This window comes from Callorhinus ursinus, unplaced genomic scaffold, assembly GCF_003265705.2.
Source record: "Callorhinus ursinus isolate GAN/ISIS: 27379988/994484 unplaced genomic scaffold, GSC_fseal_2.0 scaffold8, whole genome shotgun sequence".
NCBI lineage: Eukaryota > Metazoa > Chordata > Mammalia > Carnivora > Otariidae > Callorhinus > Callorhinus ursinus.
This window is the reverse complement of record NW_027397070.1, coordinates 50,263,424-50,283,562: the sequence shown is the minus strand read 5'-3', so window position 1 is coordinate 50,283,562 and position 20,139 is coordinate 50,263,424. Positions and strand designations below refer to the sequence as shown.

General features: G+C 40.8%; 1 protein-coding gene across 11 annotated transcripts in view; it reads right to left on the bottom strand.

Moving 5' to 3' along the window:
- NRXN3 (neurexin 3) overlaps positions 1–20,139 on the bottom strand; it is a 1,564,009-nt gene that overhangs the window by 863,318 nt on the left and 680,552 nt on the right. The gene's annotated exons all lie outside the window — the stretch shown is intronic.

The window sequence follows — 20,139 nt, the reverse complement described above, 5'->3', positions numbered from 1 at the left end:
ACATCTATATTACCATAGCATTTGTTTTATAGAAGTTGTATTATCCAGATCTTAGAATATTTTATCCCTTGTAATCCGACTCTGATTCCATATCGACTGCTTTAATAATGCCATTATTTTACCTCATCCTTTGAGACTCTTCCAGATCAAACACAAAAATCAGACCACTTTTCGAAAAGGCCTATGGCTAAAAATCCACGGCACTCAACTGCCATCTTCTTTAGGATGGAGGCTTGCCTTTACTCATTTTAGTTCCCTAGTACCTGACTCAGAAAAGTAGTTTCAAAACATCACTGAATTCAACCCGAACCATATGCTCACAGCAAACTCCTCTACCAGCTAGCGCCATAGAGCCTGGTGACTTGCCCCATTTCTCCCTCATTCCCAAGCTCACACTCTTGCTCCTACCCAATGGTTTCCTTGGCCTCCTGGATCCCAATGTTCTTCTGCTTCCAAGAATTTGTGAACTTCAGTGTCCTTGAGACATTCTCCCATCACCTAATTGCCACATTATATTCCTCTCCTCCATGGAACTGTAACCCAACCAGCTCCTTTGGGATATTTCCACCAGACAAGATGGTCTACAGTGGAGAGAACAGTTTTCTTAGAGTTGAGCCCTGAACATGGAATGTAGTTCCACTCCTGGCCCTTAAGGTAAGGTACTTACCCCTAAATATCTGATTCTCAGTGTCCTCATCTGTGAAATGGGAGTATTAATATCTACAGCATAAAAGCCTTCAGCAAGTATCCAATGAGTGCTGGCGTCTTGTCCTCATCTCCTCTCTGATTAACCCCACCCATCTTCTTAACTAATGTCACAAAGCCCTATGATAATTGCATGTAAATTGATTATAATCTTGTTTTTTTTTTCTTATTTTCTTATCTCTTATTTGATCTTCTAAGGGCAGAGGCCATTACTTATTTCAGCTAGGACACTAATTAGTATTTTTTTTTAATATTTTATTTGATAGAGAGAGACACAGCGAGAGAGGGAACACAGCAGGAGGAGTGGGAGAGGGAGAAGCACGCTTCCTGCTGAGCAGGGAGCCCGATGCAGGGCTCGATCCCAGGACTCTGGGATCATGACCTGAGCCGAAGGCAGATGCTTAATGACTGAGCCACCTAGGTGCCCCACTAATTAGTATTTTAAACATCAGATGCTACTGATTCTTTACATCCTACCCCCAGCAACCAGCCTGCTCCCAAATCCTGCTTTACAACCCCAATCTCTTGACTTTTTAAAATAAAAACCTCATTATTTCTATATCCAAATAATCTGATCAATTACAAGGGCTGATTAATTCTGCCTTGCAGTGGAGGCCAACTAATGAAAAAAAAAAGACAATTTCAAGTTATGAATCAATGAGAGAGCAAAAGGCATAAATAAATCTGTGTACATTATTCCTGATCACAATTCCTCCACCTAGTGCTCTTGATCTTGCTTAGGAAAACAAAATGTTCTTTGTATCATTATTTTAAATAGCAGGTCATCCAGATGCCTCATCTCTTTTTCTCTTTCCACTTAAATTACAGATGTACAAACCACCCCAGTTTCCTATTATTTCCTGTTCAATGAACAAAAAGAAAATGCTAAATGTCACACACCCAGAAACTCTAAGACCATATACTGAGAGAACCACTAGGTTTTCTTGTGATGGGGGGTTGGGTGGGGAGTGGGGAATACACCTCCAGGACAGCTCATGGTGCCTTTCCACCCCTCACCTCTACAGCCTGCCATGATGGAAGATGCCTTGAAGAAGGAAAACCGGTTCAAATGCTGGTTCCCCACTTAGTAGCTGTATGTCTTCGTTAACCTACGTGTGTTTTTGTGAGCTTCAGGTTCCTCATTTGCAAAGCCACCTCCAGAGCAGACTAAAGCATATAAAAGTCCCCTTCCTTCTTCCCTGACTTACCCTAAAAGAACTCTCTTTCCTTCTTGGGACAGCCACAGCACTGTGTGCTGTAATTTATCTACTTATATGTCTGTCTCCCAGCTCAGACTTGAAGCCAGGAACCAAGTCTTATCTGTCTTAATTAGTGAGTATCAAACAGAGTGCCTGGGACACACGAGGCATTCAACAAATGCTTGGTAGAATATTCCTTCTAAACACACCATGTTACACTGAAGCAGAGGGCAAGGATAACTGAAGTTTTCAACATTTTAGCAGAGCTCTAGAAGACCATTTGTTTAGCATATTAGTGTGACAGGAACATGAATTTCAATGTTCATTCACTTGACTTGTCTTTCACAATGTCCTCACTCGGTGCCTACATCAGACTACTGGCTAAAGCTTGCTGAGTCTGGCTTTCCACCCCACTAGCTTACCAGCTTAGCCCTTTCTCAAAGGCTACATGTGTCCTCCACTGACAGAGGTCTATAACTTTTAGATTATGAGAAACTTGAAGAGCTTTAAGCTCCAAGAGGGTATGCAGGTGTGAGAAAGCTGTCAGAAATTTCAGAGGCTGTAGCTGTTCATACCACCTATTTAGAGATGATCTGAAGGAGACCAACATTAACACTAACAATAAAGAAAGTTGACATTTGTTGCAAAGTTACAAGGTGGTGGACATTGTGCCAAGTACTTGATACATACAATTTCAGTTAAGCTTCACAAAACATCCTACAACTATTATCATTATAACTTTTCTCCTCATGAGGACATTGAAGTTATAAGATGCCTAATCATTTTAAGTGAAAAACCATTAGTAATAGAGCTAAAATCTGCCATAAAGCAGTCCTGCTCTAGGATCTGTGCTTGCTTGGGGTCCCTCCTAAAAGCAGACCCTGAGATGACGATTTGGGTGCATCTAGTTTATTTGAGAGGGGATCTCCAGGAAGCGGGATGAGGAAGGGAGGGGACAATGAGACAGGGAAGGGAGGAACCCAGTAAATGGCCAGGTTACTGTTGCAAATGACTGGGATTTGGTCTCACCAGGGAACCTCTGAGACAGAGTATATGGAATACATCTTAGAATCAGCTCTGAGCGGGGCGCTGAGCATCTGACTCTTGGTTTGGGTGCAGGTCCTGATCTCAGGGTCTTGAGACTGAGCCCTGTGGCTGGGCTCCTCATTCAGTGCGGAGTCTGCTTGTGTATTCTCTCCCTCTACCCCTCCCCGCACTGCTCACATGCATACGAGCTCTCTCTCTCTAAAATAAATGAAATCTTTTTATTTTCCTTAAAGAATCAGCTCTGAGGGACGAGGAAGTTGGGGTTTTATCCATAAAACCCAGACCTCATTGACTAACCAATTCAGTCCACCTTCCTGACACTTTTGGCCTGTCTTGAGCATGGCTAAGCAGTCTCTCATAGACAAAGGCACTCTCAGATGTAGGCAGACATCAGTCAGCAAATTGTCCACAAGTGGCCTCATGAAAGGCTGAGGGAACACAGGTGGGCAAAGTACTGACAGCATCAGCTACAACTAAGGTACCTTTCACCATTGCATTATCCTGTGGAGGGGAAAACACACAAATATGAGCCAGGCAAACTTTACCCAAGCTTAAGTTCACACACACCAGTTTTCCTCTATAGAATAGCCAGGAGGAAGGAGAGACCCAGAAGACTGGCTTAGAGAATTCTGGCATGCCTCAAGCTCTGCCACCATGGATCTCTCTGAAGATAGTGGAAGGCTTCTGTTTGCAGAATGATGTGGTCACTCAGTGCCAGACACATCTGTACCACATTCAATATTCATATTCATATTCATTCTCCTGAACTTTACAGAACACCTACTGTCAATATATTATTTCATTTAGTCACAAACATTAAGTTACAAATACAAAAATCTATCCAAAGCCAAATAGAAATGCTTATGGATTCATCCAGTCTTTTGCTTAAACAGTGTTGATAATGAAACACTGCATGAGGTACAATAAATACCCCCATGCTTAAGGCCTCTGTTGGGATCTCAAATCAATCCCACTGCTAGAATAAATGAATCTATGGAAGAATCTGGGGTGCTGCTAAATAAATCATCTCTCTGGAGCAAATGCATTTGGAGAAAACCTTTCTAGAGCCTTCATGCTGCGCCCTAACTAATATCGAGGAATCACACTAAAGATTAAGTGTGTTTAGTTTTCATTATATACAGAAAAGATGCAAAGGGTGAAAAGTTACACCAAACAAATGTTTGAAGCAATATTCTCCCTCCAATATGTATTCCTTTCCACAGATGCTAACCTTTCAGCAAATGGCAAAGAAATGCTTCAGAGTACACAGAAATCTGTCCTCCTGAAGTCCAAAGAAAGGGGGGTTTGAATTTACAACCATTTACATAAAATCTAGTTTCTAAGTTCCTAGCATCAGGAGCAACGATTTCCATTTTGGAAAATAAATGATAACTTTAAGAACCCCCATGTGTAGAAATGCAGTCAGGTGTGTTAATTGGAAAGTATTTCCGGCTACTTCACTTGACCATTAAAAGAGAAGTAATAGGCACCTGAGTCAGCTCCTGTATTAGCTGCCCCTCCACATAAGGGCCAAATGCACAAAGAGCAACCCAGTCACTGAAAGGAACCTGTCTCCCTCCCAGTGTGCCCAGTGCCTTGAACTCCCTCTCTCCACCCACTTCTTTATCTCTCTTTTAAATTTTGCCACTTGTTTATTTGAATTTATTTTCAAAATATTTGCCATCCTGTAAGTATATCGTGCCATTTCTCCAAACAAATACGCTTTCCTGAGGCAAATTCTTAAAGATGTGATTGTTGCACAAGAAGGCGTTAGAAGAGAATTTTCAAACTTCTGAGTCATAAAGGTACTCTGTCTCAAAGATTCTTTCCTCCCAGCAGTAGCTCACTGATAATGACCATACTACTCCACTGATGGCTTCTTTTTCCTTTGCATTATCCAGGTCACTGCTTTAATTTAACCTTGACCACACTATTCCAAAAGATCTCTTCATTCTCAGCTCTTTCTCCCTTCCTGCTGATGCCCCTTACCTCCAAACTGATGTGCCCTGGACGCAGAAGATACGTTACTCTCCCTTAAGCCCAGTGTCTGTCTTGTTATTTCCACACTCAAACACTGGCACTGGGTTGCCTATAGATATTAACTGCTCTAGAAGAACAGTCTGTGTATGAAAACCAGCTTCCTTTCCATCCTCACCTCACACCTCTTCTCTAAACCCAAATCGTGGACTCCATGTGACTGCTACTAGAAGAGGTTTGTGCTATTTTCAATTTTATACACACTCTTATGATTTCTACTTTTGCACTTCTGCTATTGATGTTCCCACCATCTAGATAGCTTTTCACCACCAGTGAAGGCTTATTTCTCTCTGACATCCATGGGACAGTGGGTGGAAACTGACACTGGCTTTGTACATGATACTATACCTATCAAATGTCTCTCAATGCCTAATTTTGACAGAAGTCTGACATTTCTCTCTCTCTCTCTCCTGCTTTCACCCTCACTCTTTTTTTTTTTCTTCCTTGGGATTTAGGGTTTTAGGATTCTGAAGCGCAAAGAGGTTCAGCAATGTTATCTATCAATTGTGGCCGAGATCACACAGATGGTAAAGTCTAGGGTATGAGCTGAGCTGGAATTCTATCCTGTGTCTACCTGAATCTCAAAACCATGAACTTCTTAACATCTACCCTACACCTCAGATGCCAATTTCTTTAATCCTTTTCCACAATCGCTCTCCACTGCTCCCCACCCACCCATGCCGCAGGGCACTTGATTTCTGCATCTCTCTTAGAACACTGAACACCCTGAGCAAAATCTCTAGGATGTAGAGGTCATCTGAATTCATATTTTTGTCTTCTAAACACTGAGCGCAGGCCCTTCAAGCTACTTGGAAGGTAGTGAGGCACAGACTAGAGCCCAGGTTGGAGACTCAAGATGGCTAATAATCAACTCTTATTCTTGGCCCATATTAGCCATGCAAGTTTGGTTCTCATCTGTTCAGTGCAGATATTAATAATGTCTATTTCCTAGGCATGATGTGAGGATTAAGTGAGACAACATAGCACCAGACATACATTAATGTTAACAGTAATTGAATACTTTGTTTGCTCAGCAGTCCCAGCTGTGAGGTTCCTATGAAATCAGTACTATGGGAGCCTGATCTTGGACATGAGCAAACTGAGGCACAGAGTTTAAGTAACCCACACAAAATCATATAACTTAAGAGCTGCAAAGTAAGATACAGACCCGGAGATTCTGCAGGAGAGCCCAAACTCTTAACACCATCCTCAGTAATGGTGGGGGGACAGTGAGAGTGGTGTGGGCTGACACTGCCCATGCTGAGCCACGGTCAACGTGTGCTCCCCGGTGCTCTGCTGGTGGCAGCAGCTGCCACTCGTCACGGCTCTCTCAAACTGCAGGAGACATCTGGTCATCTCTGCTCTTAAGAAGCCATCCTCCCCACAATTTTGGCCCAAGGGACCCTTGCCCTTTCCGTGTTACAGAATGGCCTGGAGCATGGTGAGGACTCAGTAATCCTGGTCCTGAATGTCAGGGAGGGCAAGACATGGGGGGAAGCTGCTGGAATGTGGGCACCATGAGGAAAGGCACTCGTGATTTCCTGTTGGTCGGTAGCCAAAAGAGTAGTTGCACAGCCAGAACTCGGAAAACGTGTTGTCAGTGAATACAAATGATGACGTATTCAAACTAGAACTCCATCTGGAGTCAGAAAAGGCTGGGTTCCAATTCCCGCTTTTCTACTTTCTGATTGTGATCTCGCGAAAGCCACTGACCTTTCTGAGCCTGAGTTCCCTCAGTGATAAAGGAACAACTGTAATAAGTATAACGTTAACATTTATTGAACACTCCCTGCATAAACCAAACACTTCAATGAGTTTTACATGATATAATTTTGCCATGAATCCTCCCAACAACTTGTGACTTTTTTATGCCCTTTTCAGAGATAAGGAGACTGATATTTATGGAGTGTATATCACTTCTTCAAGGCCACACAGCTAGTAAATGAGGGAGTCTGTGCTGGAAATGGTGGTATGACACTGTCCCCCTGGGAGGCTTTTTCTGGCAGCCAGCCTTGCTCTTACACAGCTACAGAAGGTTCAAGATGGAAGCTGTGAACCACCTAACTGGTACAGACCCTTTCAATGAGGATATCCCAATACAGAACGTCATGTAAGATCACCTCTCACAGGGCACCTGGGTGGTGCAGTAAGGTGAGTGTCCCACTCTTGATTTCAGCTCAGGTCATGATCTTGGGTTTGTGAGATTGAACCCCGTGTAGGGCTCCACACTCAGTGCGGAGTCTGCTTGTCCCTCTTCCTCTGCTCCTACACCCCCTGTTCACACTCGCTCTCTTTCTCTAAAATAAATAAATAAATAAATAAATAAATAAATAAATAAATAATCACCTCTCAAAATTGTACCAAGCTCCTCCCTCAACTATAACCAGCATATCCCCTTCACAAGGGGCGACTGTGTTCCCACAGGGAGGGCTTGACAAAAGCAATGGTCCAGGACAAAAGTCAAAGGGCTGAACCATCGCATTTAACTACTAAGTTTTCACATTCTTTTATGTTTTCCAGTTTCACATATGTGCAAATCATTTTTCTGTGAATGTGTGGGTTTTGAATCGCTCTCTGGCAAACAAGTTCCTACAGAGCAAAATCTGAGTCTTGTTTCCTTCATATAGTAGTGTACATACAAGAGGTGCATAATAAATGTCCTCAAGAGCTCGATGCCCCCTCTTACTAGAAACCACTATAGACACTGACCACATTTTATATATTTCCTGCTTTTAAACTCTGTCAGTAGTTTAACAATTGATTTCAAGATAGACTTTTGCAACTTACAGGGGTGTTTTCAATTTGTTGGAATCTTTCCTCATTTAAAAGACAATCTAAGATAATGCTGTGGAAACAGCCCAAGTATCCATCGACAGATGAATGGATAAAGAAGATGTAGTGTATAAACACAATGGAATATTATTTAGCCATAAAAAGAATGAAATCTCACCATTTACAACAACATGGATGGACCTAGAGAGTATTAGGCTAAGCAAAATAAGTCAGAGAAAGACAAATGCCATATAATTTCACATATGTGGAATTTAAGAAACAAACCAATGAGTAAAGGGGGAAAGAAGAGAGAGGCAAACCAAGAAACAGACTCTTTAAACTACAGAGAACAAACTGATGGCTACCAGAGGGGAGGGTTTTGGGGGAATGGATGAAACAGATGATGGGGATTAAGGAGCGCACTTGTGATGAGCACCAGGTGTTGTATGGAAGTGTTGATTCACTATATTGTACACTTAAAACTAATATTACACTATATGTTAACTAGAATTTAAATAAAAACTTCAAAAAAATTTTTTAAATTAAAAAAGAGAGAGAATCTACGAGATCCCGAAAGGCCAAGAGCTTGCCAATACACACAAATGAGTCAGCTGATTGTAAACACATTTAACCTATCTACCAAAATCCGAACTTAAAAATTCTCTGTCTTATTCTTTGCTGACAGTGGCTACTTGAATTAAAAAGATGAAGCTCTGCTGAGGGTTCATCTTTGCGGATTCCCAGGCTCAGCTCTTCAGCTTTTTAAGCAGGGCACTCTTGCTTATCTGCAATACATTGACAAAAGAAATCAGAGACATGTGCCTCAATCCTCAAGTTTCCAAGTCAGCGGACTGCTACATTCACCAGATAAGAAAGAGTCTGGCTCTCCACAGTGAATGAAATCTATCTTGAAAACCGGGCACCAGAACCATTACAGAACCCTGGACGTAGTGTGAGCTGAAAAACCTATAAGGGATGTAGTTTCAGTTTGCCAGAGATTGAGAGAAAATACTAGAGTTTTCCAGAAGTCACCATGAACGTGCATAAAAAGTTACATACACACACACAATTCAGCCTTGAATATTAGACTGTGAATAATTTGCTATGTAATTTATTATAGTTATTATAGATTCATTTAGTTACAAAATGAATGCCTATTAATACAGAGCAAACTGAAAAACTAACTTTTGTAAGACATTTCTTTTACTTACTAGCATCTGCTTTAACATTAGAGATACTTTAAAATATCTAATGGCCTTCATTAGAAATTGTGGCAACAGAACTTGAGGGAGCAAACTAATTAATAGTGTGTTCCCCACCATGTACTCTCAGGGCTGGTCTGCAACCTCAGACAGAGAAACATCTTCCTGCTAACATTCTCCTTTCTGGAAAATTTTAATCATCTCCCCAGCTCAGAAAAAAACCCTTATTTCTGAGACTCCCTTTAGTTTAAGCTTCTAGGACCTAGGCAATCACTTTTGATTGTGTATCACCAGCATCTAATTTGAATAAGTGTGATTTTACTTACAGGCATTACATTAAGTTCTGTTCTCCAGTCTGAAGGTTTTTTAAGTTCAAAGCTTTAGTTTCCATAAAATGGCACAATTCAATTCTGCTTTACTCTTTTTTGGGAAATTTAACAAAATTAATAGGTTAAAAATTTTAGAACAGACTCCTAAAGGAATGGGTTATTATCATCAAGAAAATGAAGCAATAAGCACCTGAGCACAGCTTGGGTTCACTGGAAATATTCTCTCTCTTCTGACAATAGACCACAAAGGCAGCTGGTAAAGTAGGGATTAAATCCTTGGGCTCTGGAGCCAGATGGGCTTGCCTGGAACCCTGGTGTCTACATCTGCTCTCTGAGGGAGCTTGGGGATGTCCTTCATCCTCTGCATTGTTTTGAAATGGGGCAGATAATATTTATTTTATATGACTGTTTGGGGGTTATGTAAGATCCACATATAAGTTATTTAGCATAAAAACCAGCACATAGTCAGCCCATAATAATTGTTAGTATCACACCAACATTCATTAAAGATTTTAATAAAGCATCTGAAAATATATCTTAGGATAACCTTGCAGAAACATGGGGCAATTAGATAGATTACCATTGAGTTAAAGAAGAAAAGCCGAAAGGAGATTAACGAATCACTGTTAACCTGGCAGGAAGGTTATAGGAGTGTTTCTACTCTAACAGTACATCCCACATGGGGCTGCCATGAGCATGAAGCAGCACAATGCTTATAAAACCCTTAGCACAGTATCTAGTGTCCAATAAATTCTCAAAAAACATGAGCTACTCTCAGCTGCATTAGCAAATCAAATAAGTTGGCATTGGGAAACATGGCAAAGCAAGAACCCCACCAAAGATCCTGGATGTTCTCCCACCTCTTGGCATTTCTCTAATTCCCCGATTCCCTTCTCTCTTTTGGGGGCAGGAATACTGACTAGAGAAAACCATCTTTGTTCACTGTATTTGAAGAGCACATCAAAACCTCCCTTCCTAGGTGAAATTTTAGACTTCGTGGGACACCACTAAAAGGTGAAGCAACTGTAATCATTTGCAGTCCTTGGAAGAAGATCAGAACATAATTTGCCAGCATCCCTTTTCATGTCTATGCTGATAGCTTTCGTGTATCTAACGGACCCAAACCTTAAAAACAGCTCTTCAGAAAATAGACCACCATATTCAATATCAAGGACAGGAAATACAAAAATGTATTACCTCCTTTGCATTTTCTCTGTAGCTAGCTGTGGAAATAGTGAAAGACGCACAACATAAACGCATTTAGCAGAGTAAGTGAGAACTTTCCTAAAATCTGAGAATTGTGTCCAAGACCCACACAGAGCCACCAGTAAACTGCCATAAATTGGAGACAGACACCTCCCCACAGCCAGGGCTTCCTAGGAGGTGATAGAATTTACCCACCAACCACCAGCCTGGGGACATGTAGAAGGGAACTGGATTTTTTTATGAGAAATGCAGACTTGATGAAGAGATTTCTCTTCTTCCTTTCATCAATTAACACCAGGCTTCAGTCAGAAGCAGTGGTAATCTTTGCTTATAATCACTTATGGAGGAGCATCTTCATCCCATGCCCTAGCTATAAATGCTTGCTAGCCTGATGAACCTTCAGGCCCACCCCACTGCTACTCCCAAAGCAGTCATAATAAGAGACTTCTTAAGAGTCTGACATTTGTCCCTGAAATATGGAGGGATATGTAAACATAATGACTGGTGCTTATGTCTGCTCTAGAAATCTTGGAAGGTTCGGGCCAGCCATCACTTTTGTGCCAGGAGAGCTAAGAGAGATCATGCCTGAGGACTGAAGGATAAGACAACCCCATCTCAATTCCTCACGGACTCTGGAGTCCCAGAGACACCCTCAGTAGTTCCTCAGGCTCTATCACAACAAGGGCGGAGGGGAGAAGAGGAAAATGCCATTGGCAGTTATTAGGTCAAGGAAGCAGGTGTGCCTGACAGTAAGAGGGCACCAAGGGGCTAGCATAAGGACTCACGGTCAACTAGGCTGCACCCTCTGAGGGGTCTTCAGAGGAGTATGGCCAAGACAAATGGGATCCCTGTGCTCTGGAAAAGCAAATACCCCATGAACAGAAAACAGCACATCAGCAGTGAATGGAACAGACTCAAGCAGAGTAAGACTTAGTTAGGTGCCTTCCACTAGCAGGATGAAACCTAAAAAGATCTTGTGACCCCGATCCGCACTAAGACCTCTCCCCTGCTTCCAAGCATGCAAAACACCAAGAAGCTTGGCTTCAAAGTCAAGTAGCCCAAAGTCAAAAGTCTAGTCTGTGGGGATGGGGGGTGGGGGGCTTTAAATCAGATAAGAGGTGAAAGCTTTAAACTGCACTAGACTAAGTTTTAATAAATGAAATAAATGAGAAATTACAGATTTTGTTCAAGATTAGCTAAGGCAGTAGAAATGGATATCTGACATAGTATGGTTAAAAGAGATAACCTGAAAAAAGAAAACCATGACACATTTATTCTTCAAAGAATGGAGAATTTTTAACAAATTCATTACAAGACAATAATCTCATATTTTCTTGCATGATTTTCATTGAATTTAGCTCTCTTATATAAGAATGAAGTGGCTAGATGTAAACTCTCATTCTAATAGTAGTTAAAAGCCTACACATTCAGTTTGTGGAATTTTTAAAAAAATATTTTATTTATTTATTTGACAGAGAGAGAAAGAGAGAGAGCACAAACAGGGGAAATGGCAGGCAGAGAGAGAAGCAGGCTTCCCGCGGAGCAGGGAGCCCGATGTGGGGCTCGATCCCAGGACCCTGGGATCATGACCTGAGCCAAAGGCAGCCGCTTAACTGACTGAGCCACCCAGGCACCCCAGTTAGTGGAACTTTTAAAAATTATGCAATCACACCCACAAGAGAGACCTCAACCTGTCTTGTCTCGAATTCAACTATGACTTTTCTGTCACCATGAGCAACTCAAAGAGCTTCTCCCCTTTCACTGTCCACCAGACGAGAATGCCCTAGAGCCCACAGGGAGAAAGATGGCTGGGACAATGTCTGCAAATCTCCCACTTATGTAAAAGCAGTAAAGAACATTATCATTGACATTATCATATGTCAGCTGAATATTAATATAGCCTATTCAAAGCCCTGTCCCTATACCAGCTGTGTCTAACATAAGTGAAGGCCCTTAAACAGCATGAACTTACTCTGACACACAACTTTGTTTTGTTTTCTGACCTTAGCCTCAAAAATAGAGATAACATCTTAAAAACTATAACAATAATTCTAAAAGTTGGCAAAGTAAGATTTTGAGATAAACATATTCTGTACTTAATAACATTCTGGAAAGCTGAACATGTCTGAGCCACAGACACGAGCATGTTGTTTTACTCACAAGTTTGATCCAAATGGACCCAACCTCATCATGACTGTTAATGTTTTTATAAACAGTATAAAATATCCATATAGGGCTATAAAACATTCTAGATGCACTCTTCCTTATTGGGTGAAAAGTAAATCTCCATGCTCTTACATGCTGTGGTCACATGGAAAAAAAATATCTGCTAGTAGGTCAACCTACTATTGTAACCATTGGATTACAACTGTAGCAGCACTAAATAACTTCCTATTTAGGGATGAGGTAAAGTCAAGGAGATGAGAGGAATCAGAACAAAAGTAAGAAGAGGTGACAAATGTCTGTTGAGAGATTTTTTTTTGATCATTTCTTAAAGGAAGTTGTAAGATTTCCTAAGAATTCATACTGCCAATATCCTAAATTCAAAATTCGAAGAAAGCAATAAAATATATTTCTATGTATAGCTAATTTACACTTAATAATTAATTTGTATATTTGTTTAGGAATTTATCAATGCATGCACTCATTAAACCATGTGTGAAACTGTATGTATTCTTCTCCCCAAACTATATCATCTAGATTATACCCTGGGATCAGATAGAAAAACTTCTTCTCTATTTGGCTAAACTCTCCTGGCCCCTCCATCCAGCACCCTGAAAAATATGCCAACCTTAGGGCATGTCAAAGACATAAGATTAAAGTGATTCAAGTGATGAGGGGTGCAGCGCCAACTTCTCTGATTTCCATCTCCATCCCACACCCAGTACCTCCTCCCTGCTCCCCGTTTACTCCTTGATGTTATTCATGTAGGGAGATTAATGCTTATGAGGGTAGAGGTTCTGTTTGATTTATCTGTTTCAACTTTCACTAACTTGTCTAGGTTGAGCTCCCCTTCAGTGAGTTTGCCTAACTGGATGTTCCACAGGGACAGGGAGTGTCTACTGCATTCATTACTCTGTCCTCAGGGCCTTGTGCTGAGCTTCGCATGTGGGTGTGGTATAATAAAAAATATATATGTGGTCTTTGGCCCAGCTTCCTGGCACAGAATGCCTAAAATCCTCAGATTTTGTACGCTGATGAGATGGCCCATGCGGAAGGAGGGCCCAGAGAGCTTCTGGATGGGGGCTCATGGCCAGAAGAAGCATTCCATGAAAGAGTTAGGACTTTCACTCCCATGCCCAACCTCCGGGTTGGGGAGAGGGGCTAGAGACTGAGTTCAATCACCCATGGCCAATAATTGAATCAATCATGCCAACATAATGAAGCCTTGATACTACCCCTGAATTTCAGATAGAGTTTGAAGAGGTGTCCCAGGTAGATGAACCCATCACAGTGCTGGGAAAATGACATGCCAGGGGAGGGCATGGAGGCTCTGTGCCCTCCCTCTCCCTATGCCTCCCCATCCCTATGCCTCCCCGCTGACATCTCTTCCATTGGGCTGTTGAATCCTATAAAATAAACCAGAAATCTTAAGTATGAAGTGCTTGCTTGAGTTCTGTGAGTTATTTTAGTGAATTATTGAACCCGAGGCAGGGGGAGTCATGGGAATCCCCAAGTTGAAGCTGACCAGACAGAAATGCAGGCAGCCTTGGCACCCCATCTGCAGCTGGTACCTGGCTTGTGGGGCTGAGCCCTTGACTTGTAGGGTCCCGTGCTAACTCCAGGTATAGTAAGAACTGAATAGAATTGAACCCCAATTGGTGGTGGAGAGCTGAAGAACTGATTGTTGTCAGGAAAAAAAAAATACAGTGTTGAATACGTATTTGTTGAATAAAGGGCTGATTGAATAAGTAAAATCAAATCTGTGCCCTTTGAGAATTGAGAATGAAATTTCAGGTTCAGAATAATTGAGCAAGATCCTATTTATTTTTTCCTTGTATAGTGGACACTCAATGCAGAGTCGCTGAATGAACAAAGAGATTCTAAAGAAGGGAAAGGTAAATGCTTATTTCTCATAAAGAGGGTAGTTCCAGAAATGACAAGTACCATCTGTCTGGTTTTCATTCTCCTCTACTGTGGCAGGCATTAGTGCCTGCAGCCAAATATTTCCAGTACTTATGGACATGGGAGACTGCACGCCCCACTTCCTTGATGCTTAGTGTAGATGTGACTTGCTTTGGTCAAAGTAGCTAGCATCACTTCCATGCAGAAACATTGGAGACCAATGTATGATCCACCTCCCTCTCTTTCCCTCTACCCCGGTGACCAGCCATGTACTAGATGGTGACTTCCTTCTCAGCCTGGACCCCTAAGTGAGGACAATGTGGAACAGAGCTCCCAGCATATCAGAGATAGACATGTAGTATGAGTGAGAAATAAATTTGCTATTTTAAGCCTTAAGACTTGTTGGGTGTTTATTATCACAGAAAACCCTAGCCTATCCTAACTGATACAGAAAATTTCTCCTTCTGTATTTCATCATTTCAGTGTAGAAAGATATGCTGCAAATGATTATAACTGTACACTGCTATTTTCAGAGAAAGGCATGCATTCAAATTGAGGAAATTAGATGATAAACATGGAATGCTTAGTATAGTCACTAATATATAACAAGTGCTTAACAAAATTAACTGTTATTATCCTTATTATTAATAGAGTTAATTTGGAAAGCTCTAAATTGATCTTATGCAATATAGATCAGTTGATAACAAAGGCAGATTTTTAAGGAGCCTCTAATGAGCAGTATACTAATAAGGTCAAGTAAGTTGTATTTTCTTTTCCACATAAATGTTCAACATGTGTCCACATATGTGACCTTGAACAAGTCACTTCTCTAACATTTTTTGTTCATCTATAAAACATTAATTAGAAAAACCCCATGTGAAAATCAAATGAGCTTTAGAAGCAGTACACTCTAAAGCACTAGTTTATTGTGCTGAGAACAGAAGAAAATGGTTTTCCATTTTACCACCTAGCAAAATCCACAGGGATTGTCTTCTTCCACCTCAGTTTAAATGCCCATTTGATATTCTAAAACATTTTTTTTTACTTAGAATTCCATTTTTCTCCACTTGTCTAATCTGATACTACCAACTCATGTCCTTCTTTAGGAAACAAATACTGAAAATAATTTCCAATATTACAGTAAATCGATACATGATCTATAAGATAACAGTGTGTTGGTGTCATAGTTCAACGATTATATTCCAAAATGTCTGTGTTGTTATACATTGAAAGAAAGTAACTCTGATTCCAGGAAGTTGGCCAACTCTCAGTAATACACAGAATTATGGATATTAGCACTGAATGGAAATTTAGAGGCCATATATTTAAATTCCCCATAGGCCAAAAATTTTAAGTGAAGAATGTTCTAATAGCAGAAAACTAGTAGTTGGTCTGTTCTATTTGATGTAAAACAAGCATTTCTCATATAACAGATGCTGAGAAAGATTGCATTCTTTTTTTAATATATGAAAGTCTGTCAAACCATATTTGGAATGATATGCTTTCCCTTGATGGAAAATATGTGTACTCATGTTCCCAATGTTTACACTAATCTTTTCTTCCTGTAAAACTAAAATTGCCCAAAATCTCTGATGATCACTATCTGGGAGCCCTGGACACTACAAAGCAGTGGGTGCTGCTGATCGCCAGAGCCTGGAAGACTCAGTTCCATCACTGGACTAGGGCTGGGCCAGTTAAGTGCTTAACTTTTGTAAATGGTCTATGAACTGGATGTGTCCTCAAGACTGGAAATAGGCACAGAGGTGGAGGTGCCATTGAGAGCTGCCTCTTACACCAAGTGAGAACATTAGTTGAGAATTGCTTTAAAGACAAGAAGAGGGCATATTCTCAACCCAGCTTCCACATCACTTCTCATGATTCCTTGAGAAAGAATCTAATTCTTTCTCAAACATCATCTCTTCTTTTTGCCTTCATGTCATTAACTCACACTACTCCCTGTCTACCTCTAGCCTCCCCCCCCCACCACCACATAGGTTTTATCCCAAAGCTTCCTAATCCATGAAATCTTGTTTGTACCTTTTTTTAAAAAGCTGTATTATTTATTTATTTGAGAAACAGAGAGAGAGAGAGCGCGCACACGCATGTGCACTTGAGCATGAGTGGGGGAGGAGCAGAGGGGCAAACAGACTCCCCGATGAGTGTGGAGCCCAACATGAGGCTTGATCCCAGGACCCTGAGATCCTCTGATCTGAGCCAAAGTCTGAAGCTTAACAGATTAAATCACCCAGGGCCCTTTATTTGCAACTTTCTGATATTTGTTGGTAAGACCATTCTTTTTTTTAAACTGGAGAGTTTAAAATAAAATTATAACTGGATAAATCATCCTTCTCTTACATCTATTAACATCATGCCATCTTTTCCAAACTATTTAGCCTTCACTTATCTTTATTGCTCAAAATCTGTTTAAGTAGCTTTTTAATTCCCTTTGGAATTTTCACAAAACTCCACTCATTTAGAGTTTTAGCTTTTCTGGTCTGAGCAGATTAGTCATTTGCTTTTCTTTGGTTTTGTCTACTAATCTTATGTCCGTCCTTCCTTCCTCCTTCTAGGGTCCTTTTGCACAACAAGTTTTCCAGTCACATCATCTTTCTCAGTGAGGTTATCCACCACCATGTTGTTGGAGGTCAGATTCTAGGATGGTTCCTTCTGCTTTATCTAGATTCCAGCTGCAGGAAAGTAGGGAGTCTATAACTCTATGTGACCTAAAACTCCAGGACACAAAGACCAAACATAGAATGGTCTAGGGATGGCATGGAAGGCAGGACCCTGAGCAAAGGAAAACTGAAGATGTACTCTTGGTGAAGGAGTCTTAGGTACTGAAGGGGCAACCCAAAACCTCAAGTTCAAAAGGGTATAGAGAAATGAAGTAAAACAAATTGAGCTCTTTAGTAGAAACTGGAATCAAGGGGCACCTGGGTGGCGCAGTTGGTTGAGCATTCAACTCTTGGTTTCAGCTCAGATTGTGATCTCAGGTCCTGGGACTGAGCCCCATGTTCGGCTCGATGCTCAGTGCAGAGTCTGCTTAAGACTCTCTCTCTCTTGCCATTTGCAACGACATGGATGGAACTGGAGGGTGTTATGCTGAGTGAAATAAGTCAATCAGGGAAAGACATGTATCATATGACCTCACTGATATGAGGAATTCTTAATCACAGGAAACAAACTGAGGGTTGCTGGAGTGGTGGGGGGTGGGAGGGATGGGGTGGCTGGGTGATAGACATTGGGGAGGGTATGTGCTATGGTGAGCGCTGTGAATTGTGCAAGACTGTTGAATCACAGATCTGTACTTCTGAAACAAATAATGCAATATATGTTAAGAAAAAAAAAAAAGAAGAAGTTAGCAGGAGGGGAAGAATGAAGGGGAGTAAGTCAGAGGGGGAGACGAACCATGAGAGATGATGGACTCTGAAAAACAAACTGAGGGTTCTAGGGGGGAGGGGGTGGGGGGGTGGGTTGGCCTGGTGATGGGTATTAAAGAGGGCACGTTCTGCGTGGAGCACTGGATGTTATGCACAAACAACGAATCATGGAACACTACATCAAAAACTAATGATGTAATGTATGGTGATTAACATAACAATAAAAAATTAAAAAAAAGACTCTCTCTCTCTCTGCCCCTCCCCCACAAACACTCTCTCTCTCAAATAAATAAATCTTAAAAAAAAAGAAATAAAGAAATTGTAATCAAGAGAAGGAATATCAATCAGCTCAACTCTGAGGGAATGAACTATTTTATGGTACCTGTATGCTTTATGGTTTGTTTTGTAGTCCTTAGTTATAATATTCTTTCTTTTCCCTAAACTTACCTCAGGCACTCTGAAGTTCAAGGCATATATGTCACTGTTTCCTTTATTAAACCCCAAGATGTCATGGTTACTTTTGTCAAAGATCTCTGTTCTGCTCTTCCATCTACCAACCCATACTCACATTTACCAGATTTTTTTTTCCAGAGTAGCCATTTGTTTGCCTTATCACTCACTTTGTCATGGAATGATTAGAATTTAGCTTTCAAGATTCTTTTGAGAGATTAAAGCTAGCAAGTATTCATATATCCAGAAAATATTCAGATACTTTAAGGCAGTCATTACTTTTAAACCTTGACCCTGGACCAACTCTGTACTATAGTAATGGACAAAAGGAAAATATCTCATACAGATCATCCCATCAAGTGGGGTTGCTGCTCTCAACTCCATGCTTTGACACTCTAGACACCTGGATTTTGGACAAGCAAATAACCTTCCTCATGTGCCTTTGTGGATAACTCCTTATTTCTTGTTTTTTTTTTTAATTTAAGTATAGTTGGCATAATTCCTTCTGTTTTATTTATCTCTCATGAACAAAGGACAGTCATCTTTGGGCATTCCTAGATCCTATCACTCCAGATATTAGTACCCCCAGAAGCTCTTAACGTAGCTTTTTTTTTTTTTACAACAATTCAAGATTGCTTGCTTGTTATGCACAAACTGTTTTGATATCTTAATACTCGAGACATGAATAGTGGCTTCTCTTGAGAACTGTTACTATAATCCTCTATATAAGGTTTTTTATAGTCCTCCATATAATGCTTCTTTCTATTTTATACCATAACCTCCATACCAACTGGATATAACTGTTTTTCTCCCTCTTCCCTTTAAAATTGAGTTTAAATATCTCTTGTTCAGTTAATCAAACACCCCCACAATTCTTTCAAAACTTACTGAGGTATTAAGGGCTGAATTATGTCCCTCCAAAAATTCATATCTTGAAGTACTAACACTCAATACCTCAGAATATGACCATATTTGAAGACAGGGTCTTCAACGAGATAATTAAGTTAAAATTAGGTCATTAGAGTGGGCCTTAATCCAATATGATAGATGTCCTTATACGAAGAGGAAATTTGGACAGAGATACAGAGAGGGGGGAGACACTGGGAAGAAAAAGGGAGAAGACAATCATGGGCAACCTGAGGAGAGACACCTATAACAGATTCTTCCCTCACAGCCCTCAGAAGATATCAACGCCGCTGACACCTTGATCTCAGACCTTCAGCCTCTAGAACTGTGAGAAAATAAATTTCTATTTATTATATTAAGCCACCCAGTCTGTGGTGCCTTGTTATGGCAGCTCTAGCAAACTAATACATGAGACCCAGAGTAAAACCCAAATTCCTCACCATACCTATGTGGCCAAACATGAACTAGCCTCTGCCTATGTCTCAGACCTGGTTTTTCAATTTCCAGAGAGATAGGTTCTCTCTAACAGGTCAGACTGACTCCCATAACAGGACTTTTGATGCTTCCCTCTCCCTGGAGGTCTCCTACCATGGATCTTCCCTTGGCTGGCTCTTTGTTATTCCAGTTTCAGCTCCAAAGTCTTTGTTTCAAAAAAACTTTCCTTGATCTTCTATCTAAAAGTAGTTATCCCCTCTACTGTATCCATTATCTTGGTTTATTTTCTTTATAACTTTTTAATCAAGGAATCCAGTTTGCACCATCAATAATTATATTTATGACAATTTTGTGCAGGAAAACAGCTATCATTATGATGACCAAATGCCTGGGTTTGCCAGCACAG